At 44.3% G+C, this 21619-nt stretch overlaps 1 protein-coding gene across 4 annotated transcripts in view; it reads right to left on the reverse strand.

Annotated features, from left to right (window-relative positions):
- Nucleotides 1–20215, reverse strand: part of LOC117212256 (SH3 and multiple ankyrin repeat domains protein 3) — a 177696-nt gene extending 157481 nt beyond the window's left edge. For all 4 annotated transcript variants that reach the window (XM_033456884.1, XM_033456883.1, XM_033456879.1 and 1 more), the window contains exon 1: nucleotides 19933–20215. The gene's annotated coding sequence lies outside the window, so the exon portion shown is untranslated. The remainder of the gene's footprint in view (nucleotides 1–19932) is intronic.
- Nucleotides 20216–21619: the final 1404 nt, after the last annotated feature.

A 21619-nucleotide genomic window follows, 5' to 3' on the forward strand; every position in this document is an offset into this window, starting at 1 on the left:
GTCTTCGCGCGGATAACGGTCTCTGCGAGCAATTGCTCGCGACTTTTTGCAATTCTGGCGTTCGACTTTCAGGAATTCCGATGCGAGGCTGTAATTGGCTGAGTAGCAAAGAACAGAACAGCTCGTTGCAATTAATTTGGAAAATTTAAGGGAAGTGCAGTACTAATCGTTTTAAGTCTTTTTACGGTACTTTGCAGCAGCAATGGTAGAATTTCGATTTTAAAAGAGACGTTTCGTGTAAATGCAGCTCGAGCGAAAGAAGGAAATAGTTTTCTCTAAAAGGAAGAAGAATTCTCAGGAATAAAAATGTTGTAATTTGCAGCGGACGAAAAATTGTTGCCGATTAGCGAACAGCTATTTGGTGAGAACTTTTAGGTCTAAGCGATTAACTGGCTCTAGCAGATCGGTCAAACCCACCGATATAATTTACTTTTACATAAAACGTCGCGTTAAAAGGAAGGATCCCTGAGTGAAGAAATTACTATGTCCAAAAGATTAACAAGCCGAACGACGAGTCGATTCGTTTTCCACGCTGAACGAACAAACGAGTTTGAAGATTTCAATTTCGGCCAGCATTTTAAGCTAAATGCATATTCCACTACATAGCAATCTGTACTGTACAAACTTCTTCTATTTACATTCGTCGAAGTTGAATCGAACGTATCCTAGCAAAATAACAGCGAAATTGCGAAACGAAAGATGATGTCGGAAAATACAACGGTGGACTAGCTAACTCGTATTTAGTGGAAGGAAAAGCCAGTCGATAAATGAGCTTTATACCACGCGCTCCCTGGCTCCGTTGATACGCGCTCTTTTTCGTTTCTCTATCCTCGTTTCATCCTCTTCGATTCACCTGACTGCCACTTCAAACTCAGTCGTAGCAAGAGGTCTCTGTTTGCAACTGGATATTCGTGTGCCAGACTCTATGCACTGCACAATAGGTGCACGCCAGTAATTGTGTTTCCAGGGGCGCGTGTGCGAGTTTTACCCTGCGCGAGGATCGAAGCGGGAGAAGGGAGCGCAAACGGTGGCTGTCGATGCCCGACGGTGCTGTCGGACCGAAAGCTCAAAAGTCATAATAGCGTTTTCCGTTTCTGCCTCGCGTTGGCCGCGTGAGATTCGACGTTTACCTCGGAACCAGTTTTCCAATTTCCCGTGAGTCTACCTCGGAACGAGTCAATTCTCCCGTGTGCCACATTTCCTCGCCGATTTGTAATTTACGTGAAAGACGGAAATGTCCTGATTGAAAATAGGTCGAACGACAAAGGCAGAGGTTTCTCCTGGAGATCACGGTTCTCAACGTGTATTATTAATATATATATACGTGTGCACGGGACACGCGAACCGCGTATTAAGGTGAACGCACGCGATCAATAACGTTGCGAATATCGTCAACGAGTATCGTCGAGTATATAACGCGATGTTCAACAACTGAGATCGGATATTGACGAAAGCGACGATACCGGCAAATAGTATGAATATCGCAATAATATATCCAAGTGCAATATTTTTATTCTTAATCGATCGATAGTCACGACGTTGACTCGAAGACCATCGAGGTTTCGTATTGCCACGAACTCTCGTCGTTTCAGGCTCCAAAGTTCGAATTCGTGTACTAGATACAATTGTATCGTGTTGACTTCTAGTTTCTATTCGACGATCGCATCGAAGCGTCGACCGTGTATATACCAGAGTACGTTTGTTGACGAGCGCCGCGTCGAGAAAGTTCACCAACGACACAGCCAATTGGCAATTGCATCGTCTGATAGCATAATGACGGAATGGACGGACGGATGCGTGCACGCATTTATCGCATCTACGTGGTGCCTTTCGCTCTGGCCAAAGTGGTGAATGAACGTGATGGTGTTTATAACGTACACACGCCAGTTGAGAAGTATCGCGACACCTACTGCTTCGTTTAAAGCGTCAAGAAGAGGCTATTAAATTTTAATATATCCTTTGATAATATACACGTTTCATTGACAAATGTGTTTTAATTTAGCGGTACGTTCTTTCGAATTGTGTGCGTAGAATTAATAAAATCGGTAACCATTCGAAGCTGGAAAGCAAGGATTACACGTAATAAATAATAAACGGCATATACGAATCCCTTACACTCTGACATTTCACGTGAAATAATAATTTAAAGAATTGGCCAAGCCGATAATTTCTCAAATTTACTTAAACCTTCGTAGGTGTGCTGATAGTTATAAAGAGAGATGTACGTCGTTGTCACGCACGGTTAAAGTAGCAGGAAGAGATAGGATTAAATTATAGCGCAGCCCAATGGATGGGTAAAATGTGCATTAAATAGATTTGACGGAACGAGCGGGCTGTTACTCGTAGATGCCGACTACGCCTTCTGATGATCGGACCGTTTCCTTCGTTCAGATTCTTCCAGGCTCTGGAGTTAATTGCTTGCCTAAGATAAATGGAACGCGATAATTTATGCGACTCGCCTTTTGTGAAAATCCAATGACTGGAGAGGTCGCTTTAACCTTGGAGAACAGCGCTACGTGCAGGTATCCCGTGGTGAAAACGAACAGAGTCACGGTTCGTTTTATCGAAAATATCATATAGATACTCGTTCGTAATTAAGCTAATCGAAAGATCTCGTTCACGTTCGTTTCGTATTAATTATCGAAACACAACGGAACGAACGATTGTTGTCCGTGCGATCGAAAATTACGTAAGAAACGATTATGGTTGCTTACGTAAGCAAATTAATTCGCAGAATTATACGAATCATCGATCGTGTTGCGTATGGCCGAACATATATTTTGTCAAATGATTCACGTTCGTAATTAGTGTATTTATTTAATAAACGAGACGAAGTCTCATTAGCGAACAAAAAGAATAATTGCGTGTTATCGTGGGTCGCCCAACAAATTCCTGCTCTGTTTATTGTTCTGCTAATTAAACGCTCGCCGGTCCAGTATCGATCTCGATTTTATCCAAACATCGATGAATTCGGCGTTTACATGAAATTTTATTTAAGGTACGAATTAATTCTTTTTAGGATGAATTTTCAGATTTAGAAATACGCACGCCGAGCCGCCAAAGTTCACGTTTCATCGACGGAATACGAATTCCGTTCTCGTCCGGTCGAAACAGAATCCGACACTTAGCGTCATTTATTTTTATCATTATTAAGCAGATAGTGCCATTTATTATTATTATTCTCGCTGGAAAGTTTTTATCTGTCGCGTGTTTCCGAGCGATCTCGTTTACGTCTTACAATTGAGCGCAGCGCGGCTCGATGAACGAGGGAGCGCGCATCATCATCGGAATTATTACAGCTTCCGGTGCTGTTAAGCGAATCTATAGGGTACATTGTCGCGGAAGCTGTAACTCGTAGTTGCGTCACCGCGAGGCTGCACGAGTCGCGTCGTCCAACGAAAACCTGCCACGTATCTCTTCCACTATCGAAACAGACGATTCCCAGCAATTTCTTCCGATAAAAAGAAAACGAAAACAAGACGATCCTTTTACCGGTCGGCGGTATAAAAAGTAAACGGTGTGTTCCGCGACCGAGCCGAATTTCGTTCCGATTTTGTCCAGGTCGAATCTCTGAAGCGAGACAAACATCGGCAAAAAATAAGGAAGAACCGGGAAATAAAGAAGAACAGAGGAGGGGAAGAGTGAATGTGGGATCTCACGTATTCCAACTGGAATTATCGAAAATTCTGACTGTGGAGAATCCTGGTGCGGCGATTGGCTGGTTAACGAGTTTCGACGACGAGCACTGCCAATTTGGCAGTTCTTCGGGGCGATAAATCAACGTTAAGCAAGTCGAGGGAACCTGCCGAACTGTGTATCCGCGTTCCGCGAACGCTTGGTTACCCGACCATTGTCACGGTGCACCACGAAAAAACGTCAATTTATTCCGGCGTTTCGCGTTCACCGGTAATAACCGTAGAGGAAGTCGTCGAGAGGTTTTTTGGCTGGAGACGGGCGTTTAGCGGTATCCCAGGGTTGCAAGACAACGTAGCGCTCGTCTGTTTTTGCCTAAACCTTTCGCGCCGAGCTGAGAATCCAACGTACACTCCCACGACTGTAGAATTTGCCGAGATTCGAAAAAGAACGAACCGCGGAGGCGCAAGAATGCAAGTAAGCGAAACAAGCAAAACCTAGAGCGCGAAGAGATGGTTCAGGAGCGCATCCAAGAGAAAATTTTAGGTTAACGAGCAGCAACGAAAGTGAGTAGAGCGCAGGAAGAGAGGATGATGGCAAGTGTGGTCAGGGAGAAGGTGAAAAATGAGACGAAAGGATAATGCATCCGAGACTCTTCCGAGACTCTTCCGAAACTCTGCGGCCGCTTTCGTGGAAGGGCTTCGTTTTCGAAGGTTAGCGAACCAGCAAGAATGCGACCGGCTGACAGTAGAATGGAATCCAGCAGGATCGATGATCGAGACCGCGATTGTTCTCCGCCAAAGACCCGGTCCTCCGGTTTCTCCCTTTTCACGGACGATACAATGCCACGTGGAAAAAATATCCCAGCCAACGTTTGCTCGTTAAGCCGACTCACCACGCTGGATGACAATTAATAACGACGTTAGATGACAATTAATAACGCTCGATGAAAAGAAGGCGGGAGAGCGAGCGATTTGAAAGAAACAGGTTGACTGGAATACCCTTCTCCTCGAGTTTCTTTTTGCTTCTTACATCGAACAAAATTTGTACGAAGTTATCCAGCTTTGCAGATAACTTTCTCATTGATATTCATATGTGTGGATGAAAGCAAAAATAAAAGAACGAGGTGTGTTTTTCGCTGATAGAAAGAAAATCCTAATTTCGTTCCCTTTAATTGCAGTTAACTTTTGTGCGCATAGATAATTTTTTATTTATACTTTGGATTATAAAAATAATTTTATTCGGACAAAGTAAAGCATAGAACAAAGTGTAAGGTTACGTGGAAAAATCGCCGAAAAACTTCTTTGTTTCAAGAGTCGTCGTATATACAGCTCACGTTGGTATTTAAAGCACCCAGTATATTAAAGCCATTTTTCATCCCTTTATGCCGCTCGAAAACTGCTTGCCGCACAGGCCACAAACTACATCCTGCCTGTCTCGAGGTCGAAATTAGCCACAAAGTCACTTTTCAACAAAATTGGAGCTGGAATTAAATTTTGACTTGTACGAAATTAGAAAAAAAAGACGCTGATGATACCTGTCCATATTTCCTTCGCCAGAGGTAGAAAAAGAAGAGCATTTTATTTAGGAAGAGCAGATCTGTATGGACCAACGAGGCGCTGGACGAACAGCAATAAAAAAGGAAGAGCACGGTAAAGGTGGCGCCGCCGTTAACGAACGATCGAGGCGGCGACGAGGCGCGATTAATTTCCCTCGGCTTCCTGCATTACGTTTAATTAACATAATCTGCCGGCGGGACCATTCCATGATGTGGTTTACGTATAGCGCATGCACGCTCGCAAATACGGATGCGCTCGTACGATACGCGCGTATTCGTCTGCGTGCACGTTCGAAAAGGCAGCCCAGCGCGTTAAGAGGATTTTATCGAAATTCGCGTTACTCTTTGCCTTTCCTCTTGCGTACAGATGCGCGCTCTTCTCCATTGTTCGTTTTGGTTGAGCGAACTCAGCAGAGGATCGACCAGCCGTCATTGCAACATATATACAAATTTTTCAACAAAAAATAACAAAGCCTACACATGTGCAATATTCGAAGATTTATAGAAAAGTCGTTCGAACGTTATACGTTCGATCGAGGGTTGGACGAGATGGACGCGACTTTTCATCGAGATAAACGCTAATACTCGACGTTTCAGCGAGTCGCGTCAGACGATTCGAATTTTTAGGTCGCTTCATTGTAAAAGCACAAAGACCGGTGCAACGGAGAATTCATTTCCAAAGAGTATATGTCGCGCGGTTGAAAACAGAAAAAGAAATGAAGCAATAACAAGAATACAGCAGCAACAGCAGCAGCAACAGAGCGGACGAAGGCTGGAGCAGTTTCAATGGAGTTGGAGCGCGAGCCGTGAAAGGCAAATGCGCTCGACGAACGACCGCGAGAGGGAAAGGGGAGAACCTGAATCTTTCTCCTTTCCACCGATCGGCTGGACGGTTTGCCTAGAACCAACTAGTTCCGCGGAACGTACGTACAGAGAGTCCTACATACACCGAGGGCTGTGTGTCGCACGCGTGAACGCGACTTAAAACCGGTCCCACCTACGCTCGCAAGGGTTGCTCGCAAAGAGGCCGAGTTTGCCGGACACGGATAGAAATGAAAATATTCTAATTACGAGCGACATTGTTACGACACGTACCGAAGGCGAAACGGCGTTACTGATGAGGCGTTTTCTAGTCCGCGCCGACGCGATCCGGACGCCCGGCTCGTCCAGTTCCTTTCCGTTGCCTCGTGACGACAGTGTTTTAAAACGGTTGTCTGATCGCCACAAAGTCAACATATTGATTATTTTATACGAAGACCACGGCTATGTACGATGTACATGTACGATGTACAGGGAAATGTACGATGAGTTACATTTCCCTGTCTTTTATAGGAGAGCAATCTTGAAGTTCAATATCGTTAGCCAGCCGCATGCCACAACTGTCGTTTTTTTTTGGAAACAACCATGCGTTTTTGTCGCTCTTCCGAATATTTTAAAACTATCGAGAAAATAAATTACGCAGACCAGCGTCAGTCGAGTGGAACTAATATCGTTGATTGATCATTTATTTTCAAAAGACACGCGTATTTATCCCTCGAATTTACCAGATTCGACCAGAAAATTAACGAGAAATATATTTTTCGTTTCTCTTCATTGCCGATGAAAACGCAGTTCCTCGGCCGGTCAATTGAGAGACTCGTGACAAAAACGACTCTTGGCAAGTTTTTCAAACCTTTGAGCAATGACATAACGGAATAAACGTAGCAGTAAAAAATAGAAATCAGGTAATTAAAAAATCAATTAATTTGTTAATACACTGCGCGTCGCATCCCGTCGTTCGAAGACCTTCGTCGATCGATGAAACGCAGATTAGACACCCAGACACCGTGTGATTCGACGTCTTCCTTTCTTCGACTACGTCATAGTTGAAATCCAGGTACAAAAGCAAAGCTGCCGCCGTTGTCTACCTTCTGGGTCCTCGATATCAGCGATAAGGTATTTTCTGACTGGTGTTCATCCACAGAATACCAACGTCACCGGTGATTAATGGAAATCGATGTCGGTGACACGCGGTGCTCCTAACGAACGAGATTTTCCGTTCGTCGTATTTTTCTCCAAGGCTGAACCAAACGATACACCACCGAAACATCAAGGCTCTCGTCTCGTTCGTCGTGACAACTTTGTTGATTTTAATGGACGTAATTTCGGTTCGTCCCAGAGCCCCTGTTACGTATTATTTCTTTTGAAAATAACGACTCGTCCCTTCGATTCTCGTTTTCCAACGTATGAACGTCTACGAGTAACTTTGTTTCTTATCCTTTACGAAATGAATCATTCGCGAACGATTTCGCATCTTGACGATGCTCCTGTTTCTCGAATCGTAAAATTCTACGATATTCTCCTTCTTTCTTTGTGCAATTTAAATTCGGCAATTTGAATGCCACGCAGAGATTATCTTACGATACACTGTATATTCTTTGATACAAGATATATATTTTCGAATATATTTTCCAGTCAAATAATTGAGTTATTAGGACATTTTTGTTTGCAATTTTCGCTACTATTATCGCGTCTTCAGTCGTCGTATCAAAACCACATCGACCGTTCTGGTTCGTTTCTCAACCTTGTTCAAACAAATTTTGGATACGGAAGACCGCAAGTTATACACTTTCGTTTTGATCTTATAAACGAAGTCACCCGAGTGATTCCAGAAAAGTTTCAGAAAGTTCGTAGAGTCTCTGGCTCTAGTACTTTACGAGGCCGTTCTCGCTGCCGTTCGAAAGAACAAGCAGGGAAAACTGGGCCGAGGAATGCAGTTTGTCGATATTCGAACGAGTTGCCTATTCTTAAGCTTTAAGCGACACTTCGTGCGTGCCAACGCGCCGTGAACTTCTTTCCCTTATGTGGACAAGCGATATACCGTGATTGCCTAACAGGTATATATGTTAGGTTGTCCGAAAAGTGTCTTTCTTTTACAGACACGTCTTTTACAACGACGCGTCTTTATACAAACGTGAAACCTAATCTGTCGGACGTTGTGATCTTTATTTTGATAGAACAAAATGTATCATACGTAATTCGATAAAATAACGTAAAACAGAAAATGCTGTGCGTCTATTACTTTCTTATAATACGAAAAAAACTTTTCGTACGACTTTTCGTACTTAAAATCGAATCATCCTAGATTCTATAATTCTATAAAAGAAATTGGAATAGCTACGTTGTATATGGTAAAAACTACGTCTTTTCCAAATTATTTAAATTCTTCTTGTAGCTCCGCCCCGCTTTGGCCGATCGATCTCCGTGATCTATTTGCTATTCTAATTAAATTTTGTAACTCTACGATCGTAACGACAATCGTATTTTACTTTGGTATTTAATTTAACTACAGATAATTTACTATATTTACGTTTCTTAACAACGTAGCTTTGACGCTACTGTTACGCACTATTTCATTGCTCGAGCTCGAATACGTTAAACGAGGCAAGGGAACTGCGTGGGAAACTTCGCTCGAATTTCGAAGCACATTCAAACGTTAATTGGTAATTCGAATTAGAGAAGCCCATAGACGCTCCAGCGTCGAGGACGATAGTTTCACCGTGGGACAGATGGTTCGACAGGAAAATCACGGAAGCTCCGAACAACCTAAAAGTTAGGCGTCTACGCCCACATAGAGAGTCGTGCGTGGACGCTGTTACGCCAGGGTCGAAGATTTATGTCGCGAGACGGTGAGCTCGGACAACTCCGAGAGCTCGGATTTAACTGCGGTTTAACGCGCTCTAAAGCGCAGTTTGTATCGGAACCGCTCGCGAAATCAGCTCCATAAAGGGACGGCAACTTCGTCGACGTCGCAGAAGTCTCTCCGCTTTGCTCTCCACGTGAAATTTGCATTTAAAGGGCTCGAATGTCTCCGACTTACTCGCTCGTCGGTCGTAATTGTTACGCGAAAATAGCGAAAAATTGTTACGACAACTGAAGATGCGGTTTACGAAAACTATTCGTCGGAAATAACGAAGAAGAAAAAATGGTTTCTCGAGTTATTCAAACAAACCGATGTTCGCGACGCGTGTAAATAAAATAGCTCGATCGACTTGGCGATGTTCCCAGCTCCTCGAGATCGAGCTTTCGTTGGAAAACGTTGTGGAACGTAGGAAGCAAAAGAGGAACATACCGCGGATCACAAGTTTTATATTGGTACACCTATTCGATGCATTTATTGGAGCAAACGTGAAACTTCAAAGGGGTAGGAAACCTTAAAAAATTACACGAGGCAGATTCTATCCATATTCTACCTCATCGCCCATATTTCTCCGCTCACTTGGCAATTTCTTTACGTAAAAACGAACAGGAGGCTACCAAAAACATTCTTTTCTCCTTTAAAGATTTCAAATCGTTGTGTACGCGAAATAAACGTTCTCGCGATATAGCGGCAAAAATGTACGTAACACCACGATGTATACTACGCACGAAACAGGATTTCACTCAATTACGCGCTCTATTCTAGATAAATTTTCGGCGTGTGAAAAATTATAGGAATTTTTAACAACGCGGTTAGTCGGCATGCCATTGCCAATTGTTTCAGGGTCTTCGGTAGTCGTGTTAATCTTGTTTAGGCAACGAAGCGGTATAAAATCGAGAGAGGAACCGTGCGGCCGAATGGCCATCGGGGGCAGTGATTTATTCAGGGTTATTGTCCTGCACGGGGTTTTTGTACTGCTGTGGGCCGGTGCAATGTGCGTACGCACCGGGGACCAAGGCGCATCCGAAACGGCCACAACGTGCTTGGACCAATGGACGTACGACATTACTCAGACTCCGGTTCGTTCGGCTTTTTCTACGGTTCGAACGGCCGAGTGCCGCCCGGGTGCATTGACATCGCGGTATCGACGTAATTCTCGATGCAACGCTTCCGTATCGGTCTTACATTTTTATTATAGCTTACGGACAACTTGTTACGCGAGTCGGTCGTTTATAAAATACCTACTGTGTCGTGTATACTGGGTGTCGGTCGAGTCGCGCGCCCTCCGCTAGAGCTCGTTCCATTGCTTGCCAAGACTTTCATTCGCCTCCGTTTCTCCTTCTTGCATACCTTGTATCCAACTTTTTCATTTTCTTTACGTACACCGGGTTACTTCACAACGGCCACGACGACGAGAAAAGCCGGATAAGAGAAATCTAATAAGAGCATAATCGTTTCTTCCTGCCTCTCGTCCAAGGGTTAATTCGCAACGAAAGCAACAAAGGCTGGCAGAAACGTAATTATCGGGCAGAGAGACGCGTTCGGGATGCTGGTTGCTGCCCGTGGTACCAACGGTCCCCGTTTCACAGCAGATTGGATGAAGCGACGAGGCGCGATCGTCCTCGAGCCGACTGTTCCCCTCGATCGATGGTTGGCAAAATATAAAAAGAATGGAAACACGATCGGTCAGAGGTCTTCGGGCAACGGTGACTTCGATCCCTCCGGGACCCTGACGGTTCTCTCCTCTTCTTCGTTCATTGACTTAAACAGCGAATAGACGAGCCTCTTGTCGTATCCTAATCACCGATGCACAGTATTTAACGTGCCATCGTGCCCCGGCGTCTGCGTATACCAGCTGTCCCCACTTCACCACTTTGCGAGCTAAGAAATTGACCGCCATTCGACTCGACTTCTGCGACACGAACGCGATCGGTTGTTATTTCATCGTCGTTGAATCTTCAAGGAAATTTATTCTAAAGACATCTGCATTTTTAGAATCTCGTAAAGGTGTATCGGATGTCGTAAAACGGAGGAACATTAGTGGCTAAGAGTTTCATATACTTTTTGTAAGATATGACAGAGATGACACGTGGAAACAGAGACGATGAAGTGGAATAATTTCAGATAAAGCACCCGGCGAATGAGATCGCTCTGGATGTGTATGCAAATTCGTATCTTTACTGAACTAAAGAAACGGAAATTAAGCACGATCTCGTTTCACCCACTAAGAAAACAGAAAAGACAAAAGTTGGATGCTGCGGTAAAACACGATTGAAAAAGATAGAATATTTGAAGTAAATCTAAATATTTTAATATTCATGATAGGCGGTAAAATGTAAAGGAAATCTGTCGATGCCTTTAGTTGGCGATAGCTGTTCGATTATTCCGTAAAAAAGATGCAAGAGCTTGGTCCAGTTCCCCTTCAACGCCTCCGTTCGTAATTCCAACCCCCCACGAATCGACGAAACGACTCTCGTGTTGAACAGCACGTCGATTTGACCAACACGGAAGAAAGAACAGGGGCGTGAAAAAATATATCATCTTTATTCCAGTGCGATCGGAACAACGACTGGAATACTAGATTAGGGTCGAACCTTCTCACCTACTCCATTTTGTCATATTTCTCGTAATATTTCTCGTAATATTTCTCCCAAGAGAAGCTCGGCTAATATTATCGGAAGGCAGCGGCGAATTTCGACCCCCTCGATCAAAGCTACCATTTAACCGAAGAACGGTCGTCGGTTTATACGGGGTTTTCCGCTATAAAAAGTCGAATGTAAAGCTCCGGTGGGACTGGTCGTGTGCATCGTACGCATCATCGAGCACCCGTGAAGAGGGATTCGTGGTATATAGGGTGGAAGGAAAAACGTGGCGCGAGCCGAGTGGGGGTGTCAAAGAACTCGAGCATCGAGAGTTAAAAAAAAAAAAAAACTCTCAGGGAGAGTGAACGAAGAGGGGAAAGTAGGAGAGAAAAATTGACGTTTCGCGCCACGCTGGAAAAACACGGTGGAGAAGCGTTGCGCGAAATTTCGAATTAAAAGTTTCTCGCGTGTTTGACCGATCCGGAAAGTTGCGATATCCGATGGAACTTACCGGGGGCAAGTGGCATCGCTCTGGCGCCAGTTCTCGGGGTTGAAAGCGTCTCTTCCTGAGAACGGTGTATAGAGAGAAACGGAGAACGTGCTTGATTAAAGGAAGATTGTTTTCGAATGATCGCGAAAGAAAAAGGTAAAACAAATGAAAACGCGCCGTTCTTTGGTATTGATCTCTTTTCTTCCCTTTCCAATGCGTTCTCGTGGGATAGAGGGTGGCCGTGAAGCGTACGGAAAATAGGAAGGGAGGAAAGAAAAGGGAGGAAAAAGAGAAGGGAGACGCAAGGTTGTTTATGCCGGTCCCGTCGCGACTGAAACGCCGGGGCATCGTAAATTATCCTCCGAAATCGTACAACGACCCCACGGAGACGATGTTCGTCCCAATGTTGGAGAGAAGAGGAGAGCAAAGTGTAATTTGGCCAACTGCGCCGGCTTCGCCAACTGAGAAAAATTATCCTCGATGATCGAGGCAACAATTACGATCAGCCGACTTTCTTTGCCGAGTTGTCCCATCGAACGTACGAGTTTCCACTGTCTTGTTTACGTGCTATCGGTGGAACGTGACCGAGAAAAGGGTGGAATTTAAAAAGCGAGATCGAGTGAAAGCGACGTTACCGTATCGAACGGATTTTACTAGCTTTCGGCGCGACGTAAAGGGGATGTAAAACACGTGGAAATAAAAGTAAAGCAGAGGATGACTGGCGATACGAGTTCAAGATCGAAGCGATTCGACGAAACAAGGAAACGTGGGACGGATGAGGCGCGACACAGGCGATAAAGTGTGCCTGATCGTTTACGACTCGGAATATCATATCGGATGGAAAGAACGAAAGAGAGAAAAAGGAATGGAACACGATGCGCCGCGTGTTTCGAGACGATAAATGCACGGCAAGAAGCAACAATGGCAATTATGCGTCGAATGGGACGCGACAAGATGCTTTCACCGGACGAACATCGGTGAATAAGAGATAGCATCTGCGGCTTCGAGGATCGTCTATCGAATGCAATAGGCTTCCACGGGGTTCGTCGCTATCGACTTCCGACTCTTTCGCGAACGCGCGGGGCTTCCAGATCGATTTAAGCCGAGTGTTTGTCCGAGTGATACCGAAAGCCAATCGATCCAGACCAGAGAATATTGGCTTAACGTCGTTCGTGCCCGCTATTATCTTTCCCACGAATGGAAAGTTCATTAACTTCGCTTTCCACGGTTATATGTACGTATAGAGCGATTGAAAAAGTGTAAAGAGTATTCTAACCTAACGACCAGATAAAGACGATCGTCGATAGATAGGTAGTTTATCTGAAAAATAACAGAACTAAATTCTTCTTCAAATAGTCGTGTAAATGTTATCTATCGAGTGTTAGTGGCGTTTTGCGATTATGTTTTATACTATGTAAGCTAAATTAACCGCAATTATTTTCTATTTCAAAGATTTAAAAATCTAACGAAAGATACGACGAGAATTCGTACCGATTTCCATCTATAGCGCCGTGAAAGAAGTCGATTTCTTTACCGAACTCTTATAACGTTCGTCTTTCCTTCGTTAATATTGCTAAGCGATACGATTATAAACGATATTTCTCCACGTTGCACGTCATATATTACAGACTGCAACTAATATTCAACAAGATGTAACGTCGATAAACGAAGCAACTTGTTACTCAACTTAATATAACCATAGAAGGGTAATGGAAATACTAAATCTTTTCATTAAGTTGCACCAGGTGCCCGAACACTTATGTACGTTTCATTAAAAAAAACGATATTTCTTACGGGAAAACATTTTCACGCGCAATATACGAGTATTAAAAGGAGTATAAAAAGAGAAAATATTTTTTTTATGAAAGTTGGCTGGAATTTGAAATTTAATCCACCGCGGGACATCGCGTCGCCGGGGTATGGAGCGCGATATGAAAGATTCGGTAGTTCAAATAGAGAAATAAGGTCAACGCAGCTGTTTTCTTCCGATATTAAACCGGCGCAAGTTAAAACGGCCGTGGTCGTGCCACGCGAAACGTCGAGTAAAATTCTTTTTCATTTCCGTGAAATGGTTTTACCGTTGTAGGCGCTGTAGGGCGTAAAATACGTTGGAAGAAATTTCAAAATCCATTCGCGTAAAGGAAACATCGGCGCGCATTCCTCTCGTCCCGGCTCGGTTCGGCTCGGCGCGACGCGTTGCAACGTCGTAACCACCATCGACGTGGCCCTTCCCCTCCGACTACCCCGTCCTCGGCCCAAAATCAATATAGGCGCCGCTACTGCCGGCGACGCCACCGACGTCGTTCCACCCAGCATTTTCCACCCTCTGCCTGCCTCCGTCTTTCGTTTCCTTCGTACACCGGAACTTTCACCGCGTTTCTCTCAACTTTACACTCGTCATCTCCTCTCATCCCTTATCCTACCTTCCTCTTTCATTTCCCGGCCCTTTGTGCCGCGAGCTTCTCGCCAGATAATTCATCGAGGATTATGCCGGAATATGAAACCTCATAGCGCGCCCGATGACGCGATCTTCTGGCAAAATATATTTAAGAGATATTCCTCCGCTGCGTTTTCCTTCGAGTCGGTTACACGTTTTTCGTTCGGAGCAACGCGTTCCGTATATTCGTTGTTCGTAACAGTATCAGTAGATATATGCTTAGTTGTAAACTCAAGTAATTGTACACGATCGCGTCAGATAAGATCGGAAGCCAAAATTAAATCGAAGAAATCTAATCGAAGTATATGCTATCTATTCGCGATAATGCGAATGTGTTCAAATATTTATTTACACCTGTACAGCTATTGGAAATACCGATCGGCTATATTTTATATCGTATACCGACGAAATTGTAGGCAGAAGTTCGCGACGGGACCCTGCGCGTATCGGCGAAACGGAGTCGATTAATTTTAAAGACGGCAGGGGTTCACCGGGCGAAACTCGCTGCTATTCACAACTATCCTTTGTCGCGTGTCGCCTTATTGTTTACGACCAATTCCGCAGGACAACGAGCAAAAGATGTATGCAAACGCTCCGAGACAAACCCCTTTCCAACGGACCTGGGGTGCAGTGTACCGAACGCGAATGGGGCGAGACGGTGTCAAAGAACTCTTTTCTTCGTCGAAAATGTACGACGGAGCGTTGTCGCCGATGCAAAGAAGCGTTAAAAATCGTTTCTTCTCTCCCAAAAATAATCTCAATGGTTTTACCGTGGACAAAAAGCACGGCGATGGCGTTACGTAACACAGCTAGCACGGATGCCGGTCATTTTCCACGTCGAAGATGTTCGATAAATTTTCTCTTACCAGCGGAGAGTCGGTTTCGCGATCGAAAGAAAACACTCGAGCTGTTCGAAAGACTAGAGCTGCTGTTCGAGACACTCGATAATCGAGACCGGAAGAGAAACGAACGCGCTTATTTTTAGCTATTCACGACGATAAGCGACGGTAGCGAGAACGGACGACGTGCTACGTGCGCGTAGAATCGATTGGATCGCCGTAGGCGCGTAGTTCGCATCTTTTTTCATCACGTTCCAAGAGGCAACACCTGTTTTGACGCAATTGATATGAACCGCTGGAGGAACGAGTCGGGCCAGCCTTCGATCCAGGAACAGTGCAATTGGAAAAACGCATATCGCGACCGACCACTCGCTCCATAATTCATCGCGATCGTTCCACGTTTTACCATCCAGCCAAGAACCCCTCCACTACTTGACGAGAAATCGACTGGTCTGACCAGTAAACGAGCCACGGAATCGAAGAAACAAAAGCTTACGTACACCTTTATCGCGTATTGCCTTCGACGCTCTCAATGGGCATAATTGCCGCAGATAAGGCGGTACGGTACACGCATACTTGGCCCGCGAGCACGATAAATCATCCTAGCGCACACGCAGCGACGTGTTATTCATTTGTACAAATACCGGCATCGCTTCGTCGCATTATCTCGCTGTGTATCTGGATTATGACATAGGACGCGCCTCTTCGGAACGTATAGCGCGAGGTACGAACCTTCGAGGTAATTTGCGAAATCGCCCGGAGAACAGAGAAGGAGAGAGACACACAGAGAGAAAGAGAGATTTTGTACTCGCAACTACGACGAACCGCGGACTGCGAACGATCGCGTCGGTGATAGCGGCTTTGAAACGGGCCGTTTATCTGAATTGCGTCCTATTGTTCCATTTTTGCGAAGCACGCGCCACGGTACCGGACGAATGCTCGAGTCCTTGCACACGGGGAAAAAAATCATTCACGCGATCGCGTGAATCGTCCTCAACGGGGGCGACGCATTTTTCGAAGCCGCCAATTAGCCGCGACGAAGTCCCAGGGATCGCGTGCGCCAAATGACTCTCGACTCTAAACGAATATAAGCGTATTCGATCGGGCGACTCATTCTTGCCAATTTTCTACGATGCAGTCAGCTGTTCGTGATCGTCGGTAGTGAGAGACTACCGCGGGTTACATCAGCGGATTACCAGCGTTACGAGCGCGTCCATCCGCAGCGCGTGAAACGTGCGAAAGGCTGGCTCGTTACGCGAGACTCGTGGTCGCGAGAACTGCCAGCGGAAGCCAATTGAATCGCGAGAAGCTTCTGTATCCAACGTCAACGATATTTCGCTGCTTTTTGCTCGGATCGCGCCTATTAGCCGCGATAAACGCGTGCAGCCCCGAGATCGATGCCGGTGTACGCGAACCTTGCTTCCAAGGCGAAATATTCCTGCTGCGTCATCCTCTCAAGCTTTCCGGCCGGCGCGACGATCCAAAAATTCGCAGACTCACGTGCAAATGCCTCACGCGATTTCGAAAATATGTGTACTTGATATACGTGACGGTAATCGTCGTGTGGAGGTCAAGTGTCAGACAAATAGACAAACAGGAAGCGAAACAGAGAAGAGAGACGCGATGCAACGTTATCTACGATGTACTGTCGTGTTAATATCAAATTGGCGTAAACCTAACCAAAGGTGATTTTGAGAAAAATAACTTTTAGTATTTAACAACCAGGCATCGATTTCACATACGTCCGAAATATAAACTCTCGTATCTCTTCAGTTCCAATACAGATACGGCTTTCTTATTCCGTATACGTATAGATAAATTGTTTTTGAGCAACCCAGTGGCAATAATGACTCGATTTACGAACGAAGATGCAGGTTCGTCCTTTGCACTCGACACTGCAGTGTAGACGAGCAAATTTCGTGCAGCGTGTTATTCTATTCGGTCGATCATATCAAATATCTCCGAAGTTTGCACTTAACTTATATCATTGCGCTAAAATATCATCCGAGATCCTCCTTCCTAATCCACAGATATTTCCTATTATTCATTGATACTGAATAACCGTGAGTTATTGAATTACCGCGTTTGGGGAAGATCGAAGACATCTTCTATTCCGCCTGGACAATTCGTTAATCAGCAAATTATTTTCGGAGAAATCGCGAATGAAGATAACAGCTGCATTCTAAGAATTTTTGAATTCTAAATCCGAAATAACGACTACGTATATTAAAGAGAAAGAGAAGAAGAGGAAAGAAGGGAGAGAAGATGAGGAAAATAAAAGTAGAGGAACAGAGAAGAGAAAAAGAATAGAATTTCTATTCTCTCGGATATTTCGGAATGATAGACAAAGTATTTTAGCTAAGGAAGGCACTGCGCGGGGCCTTACAGCGTCTCTTCCGTCAAGCTGGAATCTAGCGAGAGGGCCGTCTAATCGTGGAGAACGCGCGACCTCCATCGTGGAGGCATAAACAGCCAAGCGGCGCGAGATCTCTGTTATCTGGCCGGCGCGGCGAAGGGAAAAACGCGCGCGGCATTACTCTGCACCTGTATATTTCATCGAGATACTAACGAGATCGCACGAGGGAAACCCGCGCCCGTACACGTCTCCCTTTGCCCTCGGTGAAATACAGCCGCTCGTGCCGGAATTCAACAACGGATCTCGCTGAAATTCTAAATAGACACGACACCACGTTAGGCGCATGACTTTACCTCGAGTCGGCGAACCTCCGTGTGTTTCACGACTCTCGACTGTTCCACGATTAGCGTAGGTGTAGTAACGCGTGTTGAATCGCGTGAGATTCCTCTGAGACGAGCGCGATTCCGCGATACAATTCGACGTGCCAGTATAATTCGATTCCTTTTGGAATTTCGATTCAACTCGAGAACACAGTTGGGTTATTTTTGCCAGCCACGAGGAATATTTTATTTTTTATAGCGATAAAGCGAAAAGGCGAATGACTTTCTGCTTCTACGCGATAATTCAACTGCGGATGTTTACGCATTTATGAAAAATTTGAAGGTACAGATGTGCGCATAATAAAAGCAATCTGCAAAAGTATATAAAATATCGGAGGTAAAATAGTACTTGTTACAATATTTAATGGCTGATAAACCTCTGCGTAGGTTCTATGTAATTGTATTCACACAAGTATGAATTTGCAGAAACATTCGCTGTCTACTGGCAATTAAATTGAAATTATCCTACAAAAGTTTATTATCGCCGAAATATTTCATTACAAAAACTGATTCATATGAAATTCTGCTATAATATGGATTATTTTAAAAATTTTCGATTTAAACACGAATTTCTTAAACCTTCTAAACGTAATAATTTTGCTATTTTCGTACTGCACGCGTCAAGTAGAATCGCCTAATGTATAACATATCATATTTCGCGCAGTATGCCCTAAATTTACATAAAAAATAAAATCCTCCATAGTATTTGATAAAATAATAACGCGTAAACGTACCCTACAATTAGAATAAATATGAAAGTCTAAACCAGTTGAAATTGATCGTTTTCGAGGGTTAATTTGGTTTCAAATAATCAGGAATCGAAGTGGATGAAGAAAAATGGATCAGAAAAATGAGAAAAGTAGCGTCACTATTGAAACATGGTCGAGAGCGAATGTCCCTTTGGATGGAACGCGACGCGATCAGCCTTCGACGCGTTACATAAGCAAGGTAAACACTTATGTGCGCGAAAACCTGTTGTCGGACACGTCCAGGGAAAACGTTACACGTGCCAACATACCTCAAGAAAAGCATGCTCTATTTGAGTTACACAGAGGCTCGTCACCGGATAGCAAAAACTATTTGTTTACCGGCAATTGTGTCTACCCTTGGCCGAAAAAGCGTGGATTCCAAGACGCAATTTGCCGCGTGTTGACGAAACGAAGCAATGATCAACAGAACGAATTTCGCAAAATCGTTCGTCGTAAATTTATATAAATTTACTCGTAAATTAACGTACAAATTTCGTATGAAAATATGGTTATAATTATTACGGTATTATTTATAACTTATCGTGTACATGATTGTTCTGCGTATTTGTACGTTTCTATAGAATAATTACGCGTTCGATATATAATCGCAAAATTCAAAGCTTCGAGAGCTTCCATTTTGATGCAGTCGATAGTTCGGATCAATGGCCATCCTTCAAAACACCATTCGATAAGCGAAAGTGATATTAGCGCATCAGCTGTTAATAATATTATTTGTTTGCTACGTATTCCAACGCTATATACTTCTTTCATTTATCGTATATTTTATATTATCCGGTTAATTAATTGACGAACGTTCAATTCCATGGAAACAAAAGTACGAAACAAAACACAGAAGGTCGACCTATGACGCGTTAATCGAAAACATTCGGCTTACTTCAAATCGATTGTCGGCTACACTAACTTCTCATAGCATAGTACAGTGAAATATTTACGATTGTCGGTTAGAAAAAAAACTTATTCGGGGTATGCCGATAAAGAATTGTTAGCAAGACAGTCACACCACGCGAACAACGTCACCGAACGTACATCGTGACGGACGTCCGAAAATGCAGGAAACTCTACGTTATCGACGCGCGGTCGTCTTTTTAAATTAGAGAACCGTGGAACGATTCATTGATCGAACCGAACACGATGACGACACCGTTCGTGTTTGCGTACTGCGTTTGAATGTCACGAACGAAACTAAAGAAAAGGTCAAACGTACTCACCACCGGCGACGAAGTGACGTTTCGATAAAATTCGTCTGTTCAACTTCCCTCTTGAATGTAGAGTTCTTCTTCACAAATCGATCAAGTTCGTCAACACTGTACTCGACGGTAGTAAGATGGTCACACTAACACTCCCGTAAAAACACTTTTATCAGCACGAGCGACGTTAAAGCGACACCCTCGTTTTCGCGCCGAGGCGCGCGTTTGACGTGTATCACGAACACGAGACGACAACAGATACGTCTTACCGGTCTGAACTCGCGCTCGCGACTACCCAGAACGTCGACCGTAGTGATCACAGCGCTCCGCGTGGAAGCCGACCGAAACGCACGAAAACGAAATTTCGTTCCGTTCGTGTCGCGTTTTGTCCCCCTCGCTTTGCGAATGCCCCGCTCTCGGTCAAATTCGAACAGTTTCAATGCGTACGGTTGTTTGTTAGACAACGACGAGGACGAAACGTGGGTGATCTTCATGGCACACTACACGCAATCGTAATCGGAAAATTGGGTTACGTGCATCCAAAGTACAACAGCCGAAATATTTTTCCTTGGAAGGCGATTCACATGGAAAATCAAACCGATTGAATAATTCGCAAAACAATTAAAATCACTCGAACCGTTTAATCATTCGATACGTGTTTGTTGTTTGCACAGTTACGATCGGTGTTTGTCGTTCCCGATTGCATATTTGATTTATACATCGTCCTCCCGACGTTCGTGACGCCATTACACTGAAAAAGGTGGCGCCAAACTGTTGCGATTGTAACTATCGAAATTAAAATGTCCGTTTCGAGAACTCGTCGGAATATCGTTCTCGCAGATCAAATCTAACGGAAATAATGCAATTTCGAATTATATATTTTGGCTTCATCCATACGCGAGAAAAGGTAATATTGCTTATAGAAATATATTATGACATTATTATTTAACGTCCTGAACTAGGGGAACGAGTTACATCGATAAAATTGAATTTCGATAATCGCAGATGGGGATGATGTTTCGAGAGAGAAAATGTCAATGACCGTAGGACAACGGGCGGGCTGAATTTCATCCCAGTGTCTCCTTAACTGTACACGAGCGGCGAAGAACTCGATGGGGACGACGACGAGGGTACGGGGCAAGAAACGAACGCTCGTATAATCCGCGTTCCCAACGATCTGCACCGGTACCATTACCATTACCATTACCATTACCATTCCAGGTCTCCTTCCCGTTCTTTCACCGGGCAGCTGGTAAACAGTATTTCCAAGTCGACCGAGTAAATCAACAATCGTTTGTCTTCCGATTACCGGTGCGCCTGTTTTTCCCGGCCGGCTTACTTACTTTTTTCGCCACCTTCCTGCCCCGATCTTGGTTTCGTTGGCCAACGATGCATACAGTACGATCGCTGGTCTCTCCTCACCAGGAGCAACTTCTTTGTCACGAGCTTTCTCCTTACGGGAATTCATCGGAGAATAATAGTGAGTAACTGTACAGAAACAGTCAGGCCATTTTGGCGTAAACAAAACGTGAAATTAATTCTAGCTTTCTAATTAACGACCTAGTACGATGGTGGAATGACGATGCTTGTAATAACACGTCTCGTTCCGTTTGAATGGGAGGACTTTTATGAATTTCGAGGAACTCTTTTGTTCGTAGCAATCGCTTAACTTTTCTCGTATTGCCGCGTTGGAAATTCACGCTCCTTG

Source organism: Bombus bifarius, unplaced genomic scaffold, assembly GCF_011952205.1.
Source record: "Bombus bifarius isolate JDL3187 unplaced genomic scaffold, Bbif_JDL3187 scf7180000008286, whole genome shotgun sequence".
In the NCBI taxonomy this organism is placed as follows: Eukaryota; Metazoa; Arthropoda; class Insecta; order Hymenoptera; family Apidae; genus Bombus; species Bombus bifarius.